Source organism: Lissotriton helveticus, chromosome 5_1 (genome assembly GCF_964261635.1).
Source record: "Lissotriton helveticus chromosome 5_1, aLisHel1.1, whole genome shotgun sequence".
NCBI lineage: Eukaryota > Metazoa > Chordata > Amphibia > Caudata > Salamandridae > Lissotriton > Lissotriton helveticus.
In genome coordinates, this window is record NC_136065.1 from 1346285668 (window position 1) to 1346304852 (window position 19185).

Genomic DNA, 19185 nt, shown 5'->3' on the forward strand with positions numbered 1-19185 from the left:
CTGCTCTGACGCACATATGATTTACAGATATATTTGGGCTTGGCGCCTAGCTCAGCTGCTGTTACAATGTAACAACACATGGGCACGGCGCACTGCACGCACCTTGGGATTTCGCATACAACTTTATTTAAGGCGGGTCGGGTTCTCCCTTCTGCCGCCCGAATCTCAGTCAGCACAGTTCCCGTGAAAAAACCCACACCGGCAGCTGAGTGAATCTGGTCCCTGGAGTGGTTCCTCAGCCTCAGCCTCAGCCTCAGCCTCAGCCTCAGCCTCTACAGTGTACATCAGCAGCCCGCAGCTTTAAATCATGCACAGAAGCTGTGTTGTCGTGGGCGGGGCTGCCTGGGAAAGTCCGAGTTGTGGGCACCGGCTACCAGTAGGCATGTTACCGCTGAAAAGAAGTAAGTGCTTGCAGTACGTGTACCAAATTCATCAACTGAAACACTGTGTGATGACTAACTTCTGAAACAAGGAAGTGTTAATTATCTTCGAGGCTTGCTAATGTCTTCTCTGTACCTACGTTTTGCAAGGTTTTTTTTGTTGTTTAACACCCTAGTATACAGGTCCCAGCAAACTCTATATCTCTTGACTCAGTTCAGCAGGTTGTTCAAATTACATTAATTTGAAAAAAACCTGTGAGCCCTCCAGACTCCCTTATGCTGCAGTTGCACCCTGCCGGGCTGCCTTCTCCGCCCTCCCTCTCTCTCACACTTGTGCCTGCCCTGGACATTTCTTTTAATAATCAGCACTGTTGCTTTGTTCAGTTGGACCAGCTAATCTGTACCAGTCAGCACTACATACAGCTCCTGGAATACATTATGTAGTTAATGAAAGTGATTCGAGCAGTGCTGGTTCTGCAGAATTACCTGGCAGGATATCTTCAAATATTTCTTGTTATTGCCCTTATATAGTTACCTTCATTTTATTCAGCCTCAGCGCGCAGGGGAGAGGTGGTGTGGGGGGGGGGGGGGGGGAGAGGGGGTACGTGTGTGTTGATTAGAAAATCCCTTTTTGGCAGAGCACGATCAGGTAGCTGGTGCTGGTTGTATCAGATTATAACACATGCCCTTACTTACTGTTCTATGGTGAATCAGGCCAGTCTCAGACCTATGTTGCCCGAGCAGGAAGTGTGTGTAAGTCAAGATCTACTGTTGCACTTACTTGCTATGAAAATGTATTTTTGCTGACGCAGTCACATTGCTCAAATGGGTGTAATTTCAGATATTTGTTTCCCTCATCTTATCTGCTTTATTTTTCTCTGGAGAAAGTGTCACTCATAGTCGGTGAAATGTCACTCATAATTTCTCTGAAATTATGGAAATGTCACACATAGTGATCTGAAACCTTGGCAGCTATGTCTTTGGATGAGTTCACCTTAACTGAGGTTTAGAAGTAATCTTCTGTACATCAAATAGGGGTTTCTACAGTTTCAATTAAGTTACACGATTTTAATGGAAGAATTTAATAATTATTCCGGACTTTGAATTATAAATGTAATGTTTCCCAATGTGTTTGGAAAAGCGAGCAACATTGTTCATTGATATTTCATCTATTCCGTTTTTCGGTTCCTTTAGTGAGCTATCGCTTTGCTGAAACGGACACAGGGACATTTCAAAGGGGGGGACCTGGGGAGAGCCGTGCGCGAGCCGGTCTCTCCCCGGGTAGATTCGCGCATATCAGTGGCCACGGCAGGTGGGTCCTGATGAGCGAGGGTCAGGTGCGTTAATTAGGGCCAGGCAGGGCAGGATAGCATTGCGCACTTGGGAGGCGGGCGGCGAGGTTCGTTTTGTGTGCGTGCTTTCTCTGTGTTGACCTGGAGATGGCGGACTCGGAGGAAGTGCGGAGGGCGGTCCGGGTCCTTTGCAGGGCCGGGCGAGAGGATTTGTTGTCCCCCGGAGTCTCTGGCGCGGCGTGGGTGGGGCTCACCCGCCCCGTTCGCAAGGCGGCTGGGGGAGTTGCCAAGGCCGTCTCGGCATGCCTTTCTTCACCGGCTGACAGTGAGGACGACGGCGCGGCGGCGATGCCGGAGGCGGAGCCTTCAGGCGAGGTGGGTCTCTAGGAGCAGTTGCACGCCCCCTCCGGAGTGCCGGGCCCCCTGCCACAGGTATGTCCTCCCCCCCGTGGGGCTGCTGTTGTGCGTGGGGTGTCCGGCGGGAGGCGGGGCCGCTCCGGTGGGCGGCTCCTTCAGAAGGGGAATGCTTTTCTATCGTGCAAGACCTTTAAGCCTGCCTCGAAGGCAAGAGGTCGTCGGGGGAGGAGCTTGGTGTCTGGTGGCTCGTCCTTGGAGCCTTGTTTGCGGTCTGCTTCAGTGCTTGCCTCCTCCCCAGTGGTGGAGCCCCCCCAGCCTGGTTTGGGCCCTTTCCTTGTTTTCAATGAGCAGCGTTACCTACTTTCGCCTGCCCCATGTGCTACCCCTGGGTTTCCGGCTTTGTCTGAGCCTTGTGATGGTCAGGTTGAGGGCCCTGTGGGGCCTGGGGCATGTGTTTCCGGGCCTCCTTCTACCTTTTCCCGGGGTTGCTCGGTTACTTGTGGGGAGTCCCCCCAGTCTGTTGTTCTCATGGATGGGGTTGCGTACGGGCCTTCAGGGGGGGCGGCGTGCCCCCTTTCGCTTCCTGTTCTTTTACACCAGCCTTCTGGGGGTGTGCCCCTTGTGGGGGATGCCCCGGCTGCTCCTTGCCCCCTTTCCACTGTGTCCTTTCCCAAACTACGGGGGGGGCGCCCCTTGCTGTGTCGGTCCAGCGGCGTGGCCCTTTGGGTGGTGGCCGGGGTGTATGGTTGGGCGCTGGTGAGGATTCGGAGGTGACTCCTCTAGGTGCGGCTGGGGGTTTCAGCGCCTCGGCATCAGTGTGGTCCGGTCTGAGCGGCCGTGGACTGAAGACTCCTCATACTGCGGGTCCTCAGTTTCCCATTCTGGGTGGTTACGGGCTGCCCCAACGGCGGTTTCTGGGGAGGGGAGAGCGGAAGGGGTTTCTGGAGCGGACCCCCTTTTTCAGAAACAGGGCGCAGTGCGCAGTACTGGTCTTACTGCGGGTCCTCAGTTTCCCATTCAGAGTGGTTCACGGACTGCCCCAATGGCGGTTTCTGGGGAGGGGAGAGCGGAAGGGGTTTCTGGAGCGGACCCCCTTTTTCAGAAACAGGGCGCAGTGCGCAGTACTGGTTTTCAATGGGACTCTTATGATGGAGGTGTGGGAGATGGGGAAATTCCTGGTGGAAGTGGTGAATATGTTGAAGATGATGTATTACATTTGGATCTTTATGATGATGATTGGGAGGAGGGAGAAGTTCGGGATGAGGAGGTTGCTCCTGGGGTACCGGTTCGGACCGGGGGTCTGGGTCAATCCCATGTTCTCAGTGTTTTGCAGGAGTCTGGAGCGGACCCTGCAGCAGCGAGAGTTCCGGCTAAGAGGCCGCGCCAAGGGGATCCAGCGGTGTTTCGGCCAGAAGTTGGCACAGTTGCCTACAGGTAAGAAGGGTTGGTGGTCTGTGTGGCAGCAAGGGGAGAGTCTCCCCGTTAAACGGACTCGTTCTATTGGTGATGGGAATGTGGGGGAGCAAGTTGCTCATCCTAAGCTGTCTGAGCGGCAGGCTACTGTGCCGGCTACGTCCCGAGGGGAGGAGACCACCGCTTCAGCGGGGCGGTCAGGTGAGGTGGCTCCTGTGGCCAATGCAGGGGACCTGGCTGTTCCCACGAAATTGCCATATTCTGGCATTGGTATGCCGTTAGGTTCCCACTTGTCAGAAAGAACTAAATCTCGCATTTGGGGTAATGAGTTTGTCGATGTTTTTAAATTGCTCCATCGGAATCTGCAGGCAAAAGAAGGGTCTAAGGAGGAGGAGTTGGAGTTGGCGCGGAGGCCGCGGGTTCCCAAGTCCATTGAAAATTGGACGTCTGCCTTTTTGATTTATGCTAGTGTCTACTGCCAGCGTCATGCGGATAAGGCTGTGGCCATGCTGTAATATGTAGACGTCATCAGGAAAGCCTACAGCTATTTTGGGGGTTTTGCTTGGCTGTCGTATGACGAGGAATTCCGTGCGCGGATGAGCTTGTTCCCTGAGCGATCCTGGGGTGAGGTTGATACCGAATTGTGGTTGCAGTGGATGTCTTCGGCCCATCCCCCCGCCACTACTCACACGGCTAGTGGATTACCGATAACGTATCGGCCCTTTCCTTCTTGCCCTGCTCACGTTGGGGTGGGGGTTCTGGGCAGAGGACAGTCCACTCTCTCGGGCACCTGTTGACATTACAACAGGGGCCTGTGTGCCCGGCCTTTGTGTAGATACAAGCATGAATGGGCCCAGTGTGGTGGTCGGCACGCACTCACCCAATGTTTCCCGGGCCACCGTGGGGGCGATGCAGGTCGGGGTTCTTGGGGCAGAGGCCAGTCTTCTCACTTTGGCGCAAAGGGCTCCTACTCCTATTAATGTGGTGTTGTTGGATTGCTGGTTGCAGGATTACCCAGATGTGGATGCGGCAAAACGCTTGTCTTGGGGTTTCAAAGTGGGTTTTCGGATTGGGTACCAGGGCCCTCGGAGTGGGAGGCGGTCCGACAATTTGAAATCTGCTAAAGAACTCCCCCAGGTTGTGCAGCTGAAGTTAAATGCTGAGGTGGCTCGGGCAGAGTGGCTGGCCCCTTTTCGCACTGCCCTTTGCCGGATTTGATTGTGTCCCCTTTGGGAGTTGTCCCCAAGAAAGAGGCTGGTGAATTCCGGCTTATTCATCATTTGTCTTGGCCCGAGGGTTCTTCCATCAACGACTTCATTGCCCCAGAGGATTCGAGTATTTCTTACGCATTGGTGGACGATGCTTTGGGGTTGGTGAGGACTGCGGGTTGGGGTGCTCTGCTTGCAAAATGTGACATACAGTCGGCTTTTCGCCTTTTGCCAATCCATCCCTCTGATTTTGGCCTGTTGGGGATGCATTTCCAGGGGAAGTATTATGTGGATCTGGTCTTGCCTATGGGGTGTGCGGTGTCATGCGCATTGTTCGAGACATTTAGTACTTTCTTGCAGTGGCGATTTTCCTTCATCAGTGGCCATGGGCTGGTCTGCCATTACCTGGACGATTTCCTATTCATTGGGGCGCAGGATTCCGGTCAGTGTCGGCTGGCGTTGCAGACTTTTCAGGCGATGGCTGGGGAGTTGGGGGTGCCGTTGGCTGCTGACAAGACGGAAGGTCCCAGCACCACTTTGACTTTTCTTGGAATCGAGATCGATACATTGGCCATGGTGGCGAGATTGCCCGCTGCAAAAGTGCAAGAAATTTCTTCCTTTTTGTCTTCCGTGGTGTTGGAGCGCAAGTTGGAGCTCCGGAAAGTGCAGAAACTTTTGGGGTACTTGAATTTTGCGTGCCGGGTGGTTTGAGCGGGCAGGACCTTTTGTAGGAGGTTGGGCATGTCCTTGTCCGGGGCATATCTTCCGCACCACAGGGTGCGCATCACGGCGGCCATCAGGGCGGATCTGAGTCTCTGGTTGTCTTTTTTGCGGGACTTTAATGGCATGTCTCTCTTTTTCACGGAAGAGGACATGGATGGCAAGTGCAGATCTACACGGATGCTTCTGGTGCCCATGGGTTTGGTATCTTCTGGGAAGGGCGATGGTGCGCTGCCAGCTGGCCAGATCATTGGCGGAGTCAAGGCCGTAGTATTGCCTTTTTAGAGTTGTTTCCCCTGCAAGTGGCTCTGTGCATCTGGGGTGCCGAATTTCAGGACAGATCTGTGTTGTTCCACGTGGATAATCTGGCGGTAGTTCAGCTGATTAATCATCAGAAGGCAAGGGATCTGCGTGTCCTGAAGTTGCTGCGTGTGTTTATATTGCAGTGTATGAAGTTGAATATTGTTTTCAAAGCACAACATATACCTGGGACCACTAATTGTATAGCGGACGCTTTATCTCGATTTCAGTGGTCGGAATTCCGCAGATTGGCTCCTGGGGCAGATCCCAAGCAGACTCCGATTCCACAGTACGTATGGGCCTGGGGGGAGTGAGAGTCTCTCAGCTGGTGGAGCATTCGGTAGCTGCTTCTACTCGCCAGAGTTATTTACAAGCATGGAGGGAATTTTTGGAATTTGGTAAAGGTTTTGCTGTACCGCATGGAGGGTTGTCTGCAGAGCAGTTTTTGTTGTCTTTTGTGCTACATCTTGTTGATAAAGGTCTGTCTCACACGACCATTTCCAGCAAATTGGCAGGGGTTTCTTTTTATGGCCTGCTGCAGTGGGGGAGGGATCCAGTTGAGGGGGTATTGGTCAGGAAGGTTTTGAAAGGGCTGGGTAGGTTGCAGTCTGTTTCCAGGTTGTTGCGCCGCCCAGTCACTTTTGACTTGCTTCAGCAGTTCTCATTTAAGGGGTTGCTGTTATGATGATTTTGAGTTTTTCAAATTTCGTTTGTGTTTTGTATGGCTGTTATTCGGAGCCTTTCGGGCCTCTGAGCTTCTAGGTTTGCGCACCAGGGTGGGTTTGACCAGTGACGAAGTGATTCTGGAACATGATAGGTTGCGCATTTGGTTGCGCGCTTCCAAAACGGGACCAGTTGGGTAGAGGTAAGTGGGTTTTCTTAGGTAGGAGTGGTGTTGTGGCTTGTTGCCCGGTGCGTGAGTGGGAGTGTTTTTTGCAGTCTTGGGTTTTTTCGCCTGGTGTGGCTTTTTGTCATGCTGATGGCAGTCCCCTTACAGTTGCCCAGTTATTGGCTGTGCTCCGAAAGGTCTTGTTCACTTTGGGGTTGGAACCTTCCCAGTTTGGTACTCACTCCTTTAGGATTGGGGCGGCGACGGAGGCTGCTCGTTTGGGGTGGGATTGGTCTCGGATCCACGAAATTGGGCGTTGGAGGTCGAAGTGCTGCGAGAAATATGTGAGAAAGTAGTGCATTTTTGCTCTGTTAACATTTCTTTTTCTTCTAGGTCCCTGGCTCAGGCGGGCTGGCTTAAAGCGGAGAGTGTGGATTATTGGACACTCCTTCGTGAAATGGGCTGCTGTGGCTGCAGAAGGACAAATTTGTGGGCGCTCTCTGGGGCTCAGCAGTTTAACCCACGAGGTTGTGTGGCATGGGATTGGGGGAATGCGATGGGGGGGGGGGTTGCTTCAGTTGCTGGCTACTCTTTGTCTGAAGGGTGGGGGACCGCCTGACCTGCTAGTGCTTCATCTGGGCGAGAATGACCTTGTCTCTTTATCTGGTTTAACTTTGATTAAGTCTATGCAAATGGATCTGGAAGTACTGAAGGTAGCATGGGAAACCACCATGGTAATCTGGACTGAATTCGTACCTCGACGTCACTGGACTGGTGCAAGGAAGGATTCTGCGATGGAAAAAGCACGGAAAAAGGTGAACCGTGCTATGAGACTGTCTTGTAAGGATTTATGTATTTATGCGTTGGCTCACCCTCATTTGCAGGTTTCGGAATGGCACCTATTTCTTGCGGATGGTGTCCATCTTTCTCCAATGGGTCAATCCTTTTATCTTTTAGAGTTACGTGATTTAATTGCCAAGGTGCTTGATGTTCAATTGTGGTGCTCTCAGCGTTCCGTTTAACTCTGCGGGTGGAGCAGGAAAACTCTAAAGGTTTTCCTGGGTGGCGGATTTTTAGTGGGGGGTGGGCAGCCTGGAGCGGGTTGGTCCATCCTCAAAAGGCAGTTGTAGGAAAGGAAGGGGTATACATAAGAGTTAGGGGCTTCTGGTTTGTTTAGGGTTAACTTGATGGGGGGTTTATCAGTTGGGTAGGAAGGTTCTGTTAGGCTGAGAGCTGTTTGATTTAATAATTAATTAAATGAATAAACAAGATTGTTTGATGTGTTCACACCTGTCTTAATAAAGTGGCCTTTCTTGCTGACTAAGAAGTTGTGGACAATGACTTTATTGCGCGAGGGGGGACCTGGGGAGAGCCATGCGCGAGCCGGTCTCTCCCCGGGTAGATTTGCGCGTATCAGTGGCCACAGCAAGTGGGTCCTGATGAGCGAGGTTCAGGTGGGTTAATTAGGGCCAGGCAGGGCAGGATAGCATTGCGCACTTGGGAGGCGGGCGGCGAGGTTCGTTTTGTCCCACCCACCCTCCGCCTTGGTTTTTCGTTGGGTCTTTTTTGTTTTTCCAGGGCTTTCATTCTGGTGGGCTAGGTTTTTTTTTATTTTGCTACTGTAAGACAGGCAGTTTTCCTTGTAGGTGGATTTTTAGTGGGGGGTGGGCAGCCTGGAGCGGGTTGGTCCAGCCTCAAAAGGCAGTTGTAGGAAAGGAAGGGGTATACATAAGAGTTAGGGGCTTCTGGTTTGTTTAGGGTTAACTTGGTGGGGGGTTTATCAGTTGGGTAGGAAGGTTCTGTTAGGCTGAGAGCTGTTTGATTTAATATTTAATTAAATGAATAAACAAGATTGTTTGTGTTCACACCTGTCTTAATAAAGTGGCCTTTCTTGCTGACTAAGAAGTTGTGGACAATGACTTTATTGCGCGATGGCAGACATACCGTCCATACCGCAAGTGAGTCTTCCTTTATTTCGACACTCCTCGTTCAGTTACACCTGACCTCAGTGCTCCAGCTCCCAACCTGGCAGCTGAGGCAGCACGTGGACGCGCTTTTGAGGTCTGCAGCAGCTGGAGTGGAGCCCGTTGAGGCCAGGAGCAGTTCCTCCTTGCTATGGCCTCCGCGCACTGTCTCTGCTATGAAGGCAGCAACTTCTTCCGCCATAAGATCGTGCTGGCCACCTTGAGCGGAAAGCCTGTGAAGATTCACGGTATCAGGGACAAAGAGGAGAGCCCGGGCATCCGAGGTACAGCAGCAGTGTCTGTTTTGCGGAGGCACGTGTGCAACAGGCGTTCGTGTGTACTGCCGAAGTCGTGGAGGAAGGTTCAATATCTGCCCATGTTGGAAGTCTGGGCTTTGTTAGAGTTTTTAATGATTCACAATGAATATATCATGCTCAGTGTTTTGAATGAACCGAGGTACTGACTAGTAGAAACCTTGTGGAATATGCAGAGAAACCTGCTTCGCGTGAAAAGGGAATGTGCGATGGTGGCATCCGCATAACCCTGCGTGGGCGGGAAGGTGCCATTCTGTCCTTATTGCACTCACACCACTTAATTTAACAATGTTGGGTATTGTCATTCATGTAAGTTTCAAAATATTAGAGTAATGCAAACGGTCCGACGCTGTACTCGCAGGCACAAAAGGAGCCTGTGCAGGCAGTGATTTATCATACTGTATGCACGTGGCTGTTCTTGTTCGCCCCCTTTGTCGCTTTCCATCTCAAGCAAACTCTCTTTTCTCTCGATTGTAAACAAGGACACGCTGTTTCGTGGTCGCTCGGCTATACTGGGCATATGTTTGTGAACAGGTATCGTTTATTCACGTTCAATTGATGAAGTTTCCTGTCGACCCTCCTCCATGTTACTGTTTGCAGGATTGGGTACCTGGGTCCAGGGTTTACTCGTTTATTAAAGTTAGTTTATTCCTTTATTCTCACAAACAGCTCAAGCAGCACACCGTGCTATTCCAATCCAGACGGGCACACAGTGCCATGTTATTAAAGTAATGAGTTCCTGCCCTCTAAACCGAATGACCCACAGAGCAGTTTGACGCACACACAGCTCGAGCGGTGCAACTCTGCCACAGGTGGTGGCACTCCATGCTATTCCAATCCGTAGGGGTACACAGTGCCATGTTATTGAAGTAATGAGGCCCGTCCTCTGTCCCGACCACACTGCACTCAGCTCCTGCAGTGCACCTCCATTGCAGCCGGTAGACCCCTTCTAGCCCTAACCCGTGGTCCAGCAGACTTCTGCCCAGCTCACTTGAGTTGCCCCCAACTGCTGTTCTAGTTCTTGACCCCCACATCCGGCTCTGCTACGGCTCGGCAAATGCGCCTCTTTATCTAACCGCTAGCACACCCGGTTACTCCAGTACTGAGACCCCCTTCTCCCCTCACACAGCTCTAACAATGCTGCCCAAGGGGGGGACCCAGGGGGAGCTGGGCGCGAGCCGGTCTCCCCCTGGGTTGTTCGCGCAAGGGAATGGCCACCAGGTGCGGGGGGGGGGGGGGGTGATTAGGGATTGATGAAGCGCGCGGGCGGGAGGTTATTTATAGGGGTCAGAAGGGCAAGAAAGTCACTGTGCCAGGGGGAGGCGAAGGTCACAAAAGTTTGTTCTTTAGCCTTGGCTGCGCAACTTACTGGCATAGTCGAGTGTTATGGCGGCGGCGGCTGATGTGCGGGAGGCCATACGAGTCCTCTGCGCTGCCGGCAGAGAAGACTTACTGAAGCCTGGAGTCCCGGGGGAGGCGTGGGTGGGGCTTGCGCGCTCTATCCGGAAGGCAGCGAAGGGCGTAGCGAAGGCAGTGGCTGCATGCATGTCCCCGCAGCCTGTCGACGAGGACGACTGCTCTGCCGCCATGCCGGTGGGCGTTGAGCAGGGAGAGGCGGCACCCGCATTGGAGCCTGAGGACCCCACCGCTTTCGTCTCCGGTGCCGCGAAGGTAAGTGTGGCCCAGCGTGTTGTTCCTGGCAAGTGTCTGGCAGCGGGGGCTGTCCTCAAAGTTACAAGGCGGGGCCATTGGCCGGGCAGCTCTTCGTGGTACTTTTCATATGCGGGGGAGGTGGGGAAAGAGCGCCGGGGGCCTGTCACCACTGCAGCTCCACTGTGTGGCCTGGATAACGCTCCCTTGGCTCGGCAAGCTGGATTTCAATTGCATGGGGGTGCACAATGGTTGTCTGTGCAGGGACAGGATTATTTACTGAGCCCTGTTTCTCTGTTGCCTGGTTTTTCCATCGCGGTTATGCCCCCGGAGGCCCCTGTGGTTGGGCCAGAGTGCAAGTTGGCAATTAAGGGTGCTTCTCTACATTTAAATAAGGCTACACACAGGCCGGTCATTGGCAGTGGAGGGGTGACAGTGCATGCCGGTGCAGGTGTGAATGAAGCCTTGCAGTTACCCATAGGGTCGCAGCCAGGGCAGGAGCCAGGGCCCACTGTTCCCTTGGGTGGTGTGGCGCCCATGGTAGCCCAGTCTTCAGACAGTAAGGTGGTGTTGTGAGCCCCCACTGGAGTGAGTGTGGGTAGCCACATACAGAAAGTGGTTCAGGACCCCTGCGGCGGTCAGTGGTTATGGATTGGGTCAGGGGCAGAGTCGGCGGAGATGGTAAGTGGCACAGTGGGGGTTTCTCCAGGACTTTCAGGAGGGAAGAAGCCAGGTCAGATCGGCTTGACGGACAAGGTTCCATCTTTGACACCATGGAAGGCGGCTGACAAACGGAAGCTGCGGGCTGAGCACGCTGCGGCTCAGTCAGGGGGGCTGTTCATTGGAAAGGGATCTGGAGCGGATTTCCTTTCTAATACTGGCAATGCTTTGGAAAAACAGATATTCAATGGCAATTTTATGATGGTGGGGTTGGTGATGGGGTAATGCCCAGTGGCAGTGGGGAATATGTTGGCCGTGGGGAATCATTGGGGTTTGATGATAATGGTGGTGACTTGGAAGAAGGTGAACTAAGAGATGGGGACTATGGGAGTGATGGGACAAATGTTTTGGCTCCGGCATTAAAGGTGAAGAAGGGTGTTTCAGGGACAACTAGCGTTTTTAGTCTTTTGCAGACGTCAAGTGCGGACCGAGCAAATGTGCGGGACTCCTCACCTGCCAAAAGGTAAGGCAGGATGGTGGTCTGTTTGGCAACAAGGAGGTATCGCTAAAAAGTCTACCAGATCTATTGGAATTGGGGAGGAGTTGGTTGTGGACACAGTGCATGTTGGGACGCTGCCTACGGATCAGGTTACAGTAGGGGCTAAGGCGGGTGGGGTCGCTGATAAAGTTGATAACAGTCCTAAGGAGTGGGAACCTGACAAAAAGGTAGCTGGGGAAGAGGATAATAACATACACAAAAAATTGCCTTACATGGGGATTGGCATGCCTTTAGGCTCTCATTTGTTGGATAAGCCCAAGAGCAGGATTTGGCGTCACGAATAAGTGGATGTTTTTAAATTATTACATCGGGATATTCAAGCCAAAGAGGGGTCAAAGGAGGGGGAGTTGGCCCGGCGTCCTAGGGAACCCAAAACAATTGAGAATTGGACTTCTGCCTTTCTTATATACGCCAGTGTTTATTGTGAGAAACACCATGATAGAGCGGTAGCCTTGTTCAAGTATATGGACATTATCAGAAAAGTGCAGATTTATTTTGGGGGTTTTGCATGGCTCTCATATGATGAGGAATTCAGAGCGCGCATGAGTCTCTTTCATGATCGTCCTTGGGGTGATGTGGACTCGGAGTTATGGCTTCAGTGGATGGCGTCTTCACAGCAGCCTAATACTACACATACTGCAAGTGGGTTGCCTATTTCTAACCGGCCCTTTCAATATCGTCCCGCCCAGTCTGGGGCGGGGGTTAGTGGCAGGGGTCAGACAGCAGTTTTTGGGGCATGTTGGAATTACAACAAAGGATTCTGCAGTAGGCAGTTTTGTAGATACAGGCACAAGTGCTCCCAATGCGGCGGCAGACATCCCCTCACTCAATGTTTCCCAGGGCAGAGATTTGGTGATCATGGCCGGGGGCAGAGGGGAAGAGGCCAGGCTTTCCAGTATGTCTCAAAGGACTCATACACCTATTAGGGTGGAGGTTTTGGAGCATTGGTTGGCAGCTTATCCAGACACTGATGCAGCTACTAGATTGTTTTGGGGTTTCAAGGTGGGATTTAAGATAGGTTATCATGGTCCCCGTCACAGCCGGTGGTAGGACAACTTAAAGTCTGCTAAAGAATTTCCCCAGGTTGTACAGCAGAAAATGTTGGCTGAAGTTGATGCAGGCAGAGTTGCTGGTCCTTTTGTTCAGTGCCCCTTGCCTGACCTGATTGTTTCTCCACTGGGGGTGGTGCCTAAAAAGAAAGTTGGAGAGTTCCGTTTGATACACCACCTGTCTTGGCCCGAGGGCACATCTCTGTTAATGACTTTATATCGCCTGAAGATTCTAGTGTGTCTTACGCCTCGGTGGATGATGCATTGCGGTTGGTGAGATCAGCGGGATGGGCGGCGCAATTGGAAAAAAGTGACATCCAGTCTGCATTCCGTCTTTTACCCATTCACCCTTCTGACTTTTGTCTGTTGGGTATGCATTTCCAAGGGAAGTTCTATGTGGACAAAGTTCTGCTCATGGGGTGTTCGGTATCCTGTGCGCTCCTCGAAACTTTCAGCACTTTCTTACAGTGGCAGTTTACTTACATCAGTGGCCATTAGCTTGTTTGTCACTATTTGGATGATTTTTTGTTAATTGGTGTTCATAATACAGGGCAGTGTCAACAGGCGTTACAAACTTTTCAAGGCAAGGCTCTGGAACTTGGAGTGCCGTTGGCACATGACAAAACTGAAGGGCCTTCTACCACACTGACTTTTTTGGGGATAGAAATAGACACCTTGGAAATGGTAGCGAGATTACCTGCGGAAAAGGTGCAGGAAATTGCAGCCTTTTTGTCGTCAGTGGTGGAGGAGTGTAAACTGGAGCTCCGGAAGGTACAGAAATTGTTGGGCTACTTGAACATCGCCTGTAGGGTGGTTAGAGCTGGGAGGACATTTTGTAGGCGGCTTGGGATGTCTTTATCTGGGGCCTATCTCCCACACCATAGAGTGCGCATTTCGGCAGCCATCAGGGCAGATCTGTACATATGGCTCACATTTCTCAAGGATTTCAATGGAGTATCTTTGTTTATTGCGGACGAAGATATGGTCTGGCAGGTGCAGGTTTATACTGATGCTTCTGGCGCGAAGGGCTTTGGCATCTTCTGGGAGGGACGGTGGTGTGTGGAGAGTTGGCCTTTGCTTTGGCAGCGTTGGGGCCGCAGCATTGCCTTTTTGGAGTTGTTTCCACTTCTGGTCGCATTGTACGTCTAGGGTGGGGAAATCAAGAACAGAACAGTTTTGTTCCATGTTGATAACTTGGCGGTGGATGAGTTGATTAACAAGCAAAGGGCCAGGGACTTGAGTGTTGAGGTTGCTGCGTGCTTTCATGCTCAGGTGTTTGCAACTGAATATTATTTTCAAAGCGAGACATATTCCAGGAGTCAATAATTGTATAGCAGACGCTCTGTCTCGTTTTCAGTGGGAGGAATTCCGCAGGCTGGCTCCTGGGGCAGAGACCAACAAAACTCAGATCCCACGGTGCGTCTGGGCATGGGGGGAATGAGAATTGTCCAGTTGGTTGAGAATTCAGTGGCTGACTCTACAGGAAGAAGTTACCTCCACGCCTGGAACGAGATTTTGAGTTATGGTAACAGGTTTAATACACATGGGGGGGATGTCTGAGGAACAGTTTTTGTTGAGTTTCGTTTTGCACCAGATTGATAAAGGTCTTTCCCACACCACCATCTCTGGCAAATTGGCCGGCATTTCTTTTTTTGGGCAGCTAAGGTGGGGAAGGGATCCAGTTGGGGGGGTTTTAGTAAGAAAAGTTCTTAAGGGTTTCGGTAGGGAACAGGCTGCTTGTACACAGCTGCGGCAACCGGTGACATTTGAGTTGCTGCAAAGGATGTTACTTCAGTTTTCCTCTTGCTGCTATGACGAGTTGCAGTGTGGGAGGTTTAGGTTATGTTTTTTGTGGTTGTTTTTTGGGGCGTTTAGGGCTTCAGAGTTGTTGGGTTTGCGGAACAGGGCTGGCATACACAGTACTGAGGTTTTTGTCGAGGGCAACAGGTTGAGACTTTGGTTGAGGGCCTCTAAGACTGACCAATTGGGTAGGGGAAAATGGGTTTTCTTGGGTAGGAGTGGGAAAATTGGTTTTCTTGGGTAGGAGTGGTATGGACTGTGTTGTCCGGTCAGAGAATGGGAGGTTTTCCAGGCCTCCTCTTTTTTCACACCTGGGGTCATTATTTGTCATGCACAGGGGTGTCCGATTTCTATTGCTCAGTTGTTGGCTGTTTTGAGGAAGGTGTTACTTACTTTGGGGGAGAATCCAGGGCATTTTGTAACACACTCTTTACGCATTGGAGCTTTAACGAAAGCCGCAAGATGGGGGTGGCCTTGGGCAGACATACGTAGGGTTGGGAGATGGAAGTCCAAATGCTGCGAAAAGTATAGTAGGAAGTAGCTTCAGTGTTTCTTTTTCCTTTGTTAATCTATGTTTCTTTATCTAGGTCCGTTTCCAAGGCTTGTACAAGGTAAAAGGACAACTTGGATTGTAGGACACTCCTTCGTTAAATGGGCTGCGGTTTATGCAGAGCAACACATTTGTGGGAGATCGCTTGGACTCACAAGTGTTAACCATGAGGTGAAATGGAATGGGAAAGGGGGAATGCGTTGGGGGGGGGGCTTATTTACGTTGTTGTCTCCGATGTGTTCAAAGGGAGGCCCTCCAGATTTGCTGGTTATCCACCTCGGAGAGAACGATCTTGTAGACTTATCTGGCCCGACTATGATCAAATTGGATCTGTCTGTCATCAAAGAAACGTGGGTGAGCACCACGGTGGTTTGGACAGAATTCATAGCGCGGCTACATTGGAGAGGAGTGAGGAGGCATGCCGCTCTGGAAAAAGCAAGAAGAAAACTTAATAGAGCAATGCAAATTTTCTGTGAGGGCACGGGGGTTAACGCTTTATCTCACTCTAATATACAGTGCACGGAAGGGCATCTTTTCCGGGATGATGGGGTCCACCTGTCACAGATGGGGCAAGCATTCTATTTACTAGAGTTACGAGATTTGATTGCCCAGAAATTGAAGGAAAATTTGTGGTGCTCTGCCAGACGGGCCATAAGGTTATCCTTGGTGGGACAGAAAAACTCTGTTCGGTTTTCCTGGTTGGCGGATTTGTCTTGGGGGGGGGGTGGGGGGGGCAACCTGGAGCGGGTTTGTCCATCCTCAAAGGGGGGAGGGGGTAAAAGGAAATGAGGGGGGGGTGATTAGGGATTGATGAGGCGCGCAGGCGGGAGGTTATTTATATGGGTCAGAAGGGCGGGAAAGTCATTGTGCCAGGGGGAGGCGGGAGGTGAAGGTCTCAAAATTTTGTCCCACCCACCCTTCCCTCTTTTTTCTTTTCTACAGTCCTGTTTTCGGTTGATTTGTTTGCTATGGTCCCTGCCAGGGCTGTTTTTTCTCTCTTTGCCACTCTAAGGCAGGTCTAGCGTTCTAGAGCATTTAGTAGGCGGATTTTTCTGGGGGTGGGCCGCCTAGAGTGGGTTTGTCCATCCTCAAAGGGGGGAGGTGGGGTACTCAGTAAAATGAAATGAGGGGGGTATCAACAGGAGTCAGTTCCTTCTAGGTTGGTTGGGTTAACTTTGCTGGTGTTCAGCTTTCATAGGGATGCTAAGCTAAGTTGGGGGGTTTGGATTTATTAAAATGAATGGCGAAATGCTTTTGGAAAAAGATTGCATTAGGCACCTGTCTTAATAAAGTGGCCTTTCTTGCTAATAAAGAAGTTGTGGACAATGAGTCATTGCGCGATGCATCTCAGTCCGAGCTGCCTCTGACACTGCCTCAATTCCTGGACGGACGGCTCATCCAGTGCTCCTCAATGCAAACCAGCAGCCCTGGTTTTCTCTTCCATGTCACCTATACATTTCATATAATGTTATGAGAGAGGCCCCTCACACCAAAGGGACAGGGCTTTATGTAGACTGTACCGTGAAACATTCTCTTTGGTCTTCAACCTAATCAGACACTATTCACACTTCATTTATACATCTAAACTCCACTCTCATTTATAATGCCGAAGACAAACGAACTATGGGTCCATTTTCTCCGAGCTCATACTACAGGAGGCGTCTGTACAGCTTACTTTTCCATAAGTATTTAAAGGCCATCTGAATTGCCCCTAGCAGCATTAAACACTGGCTGCATCACACGGCAAAGCTAATGAAGTAAGTAGATGCTGTAGCACCCAGGATAATGTGCTGCATTGCTAAACACTTATAAGGTCCCAAAGGCAGGACATATTGGCTATGTCAATGCTTGTTTTTAGAGTGCTCCTGTTTTACGTAACACCATTTCTGCAATGTTGATTGGTTTTTGTCAATGCAACTTTATTAGTACAGTTCATGGTGTTACTTCCCACAATGCACAATCATGATTCTCTACTCATCTGAGCCTATGAAAAGTGCCTTACTTGGGCTGTGTGCAAAACCTCCCCCCCCCCCTATTCTTACTGAGCGATATCCATGACGGGTTATGATTTGACTTACTCTTTGTGTGCGGGGCTTACTCAGTCCCTCGACGTGTCTGGCTGAGGGCTATGTGCAAACAGCTAGGCACGAGAGAGAGTGACGTGGCCCTAAGGATTATCTGCACCAGTTCTTCACCAATCATTGCTGTGGCAGTTGCTAAATTCTTGGGTTGGGCATGGGCTATCAGAAGGAAATCTCTTGCTCAATAGTAGGCTTGATGAGATGTACCTAGGCCATTGTCCGCTCACCCAGCTAATGAGAACCCGGTCTCTTTGTGCTCATACTGGCTAAATAATTGTATGAATTTTAGGTTTTATTGATGAATTTTAATACTATTGATGTCACGACGCTTTATCATTTTAAAAATTTTCTTGAGGTTGTAAATATGTTTTAAAAACGTGTTACTGTGGATGTAATGGTTTTAAATGTTTCATGCTTTTATGAGTTTACCTCGAATAAAGCAAATTTGACTGACTGATTTGACTTTATACACAGAATATTTCTGAAGATTGAAATGATGTACCATCATGCTTATTAAGAATTAATTTATTTGAGTAACTTATATTTTTGCTTTCTGTGATGATTCTTAATTTTAAATAAATATTCTTGGTTTGATCTTTGCTTGTGTAGGTTTTCTTTAATTGCCTTGGGCCCTCATCCTTTGGGACTCACATGGCCAGACCAATCTAATCGGCCCTTTGGTACCAGTGCAACGCACCAAAATATACCCCTCACATTTTTAGGTCTCGCCTATGCAGCGCGGATACGCTGCCTAGGAGACCTTTAGCTGTTGTGCAGCTCTTTTTCAAAGCACATACTCATGCTTGTGGCGGCATACGCCGTGCGGGAGTGCGCAGCGACGCGCCACGCGTATGTGCTTTGAAAAAGAACAGACTGCTCTCCCACGCGCGCACTGCACGCCTTTGTTTTTCAAAAAAACTTTTAGCGCGAGGCGCACGCGCTTCTTTTAAATGGTTGCTTTGCACCCGTGAATGCTTACGCCCACAAATGCTCCAGTACAAACATCAAACGTATATTTGCGGTGCACCCGCGCTTCACGTATGATGTTCCCCCATCAGAGTGTAGACTGCCAGAACACAAAATTATCCACTTGTCCGAGCGCTGCAGAAACTGGTGAAAGGCGAGCAGCAGGTGGCTGGACTATGGAGCAGAGTGTGGTAACTGTACTTTAAAATGGTGGCGCCCGTTGCTGCTTCCGCCTTCCCACACAAATATAGCATTTCCCTTAAATAGAAGCCCGTCATTCAGTACATTTATTTGGTTTGGGCAAACTCTTTTTTTGTTGTTTCCTGCACGCGTCCGTGTTTCTTCCCCGGTTTTATAAATGATGGTCTGTAAACTTCCTCTGCATCCAGGTGGCTCTTCTGAACTATGGCGTCAGTTGAACCATTCTGGTTTTATTTGCTGTTCTAGAATGCAGAAGGCGTGTAGTGCCTGTAAGTGTCTCATGTGCAACTTTCAAAAAGTCCCGCTCATGTTATAAATTACAATATAGAGTGTCCGTTGTAAAAAAATGCATCTAGCTAATGAGTTTTCAGAAAGAAAAAAACGAGTCGCTCACTGGGTCCGAAATTATATTCAAGTGTATTTTTAATAAATTGCAAATCAGCATTTGAAATGGCTAAATTCATCTGTCACTACACAGCAAACCGTTTGCTGAAAGTTCATTGGTTACCACTTCAATATGGCCACTATTCTTGTTTTGCTTCTGTAGCAGCGGAAAAAAAAATAAAAAAAATCGCAGAATAGCGCATCCTGCAGCTGGCCCACTTTAAAGATAGCTGTGTCAGCATTTGGTAGGGAACAGATGAAAGAATTGTGGCATATCGTAAACAGGAAAGAAATATTTTGGGTTTATGTAACCTGGGCTCATCTCCTTAATTAGCTGCGATTTCAAGCGCAATAGTTTCCCTTCACTACAGTCAGTACTGTCGTCCCTTGTTTCCCTGGTCTTTGTAACGCTCGAGGCCTTACACTTTCTGTTGTCACCAGTGTCCCGTTGCCCTACTAGGGAAGCAGAGCAGTTGCGTAGGAACTTTTATAAACTGTCCTGCCAATT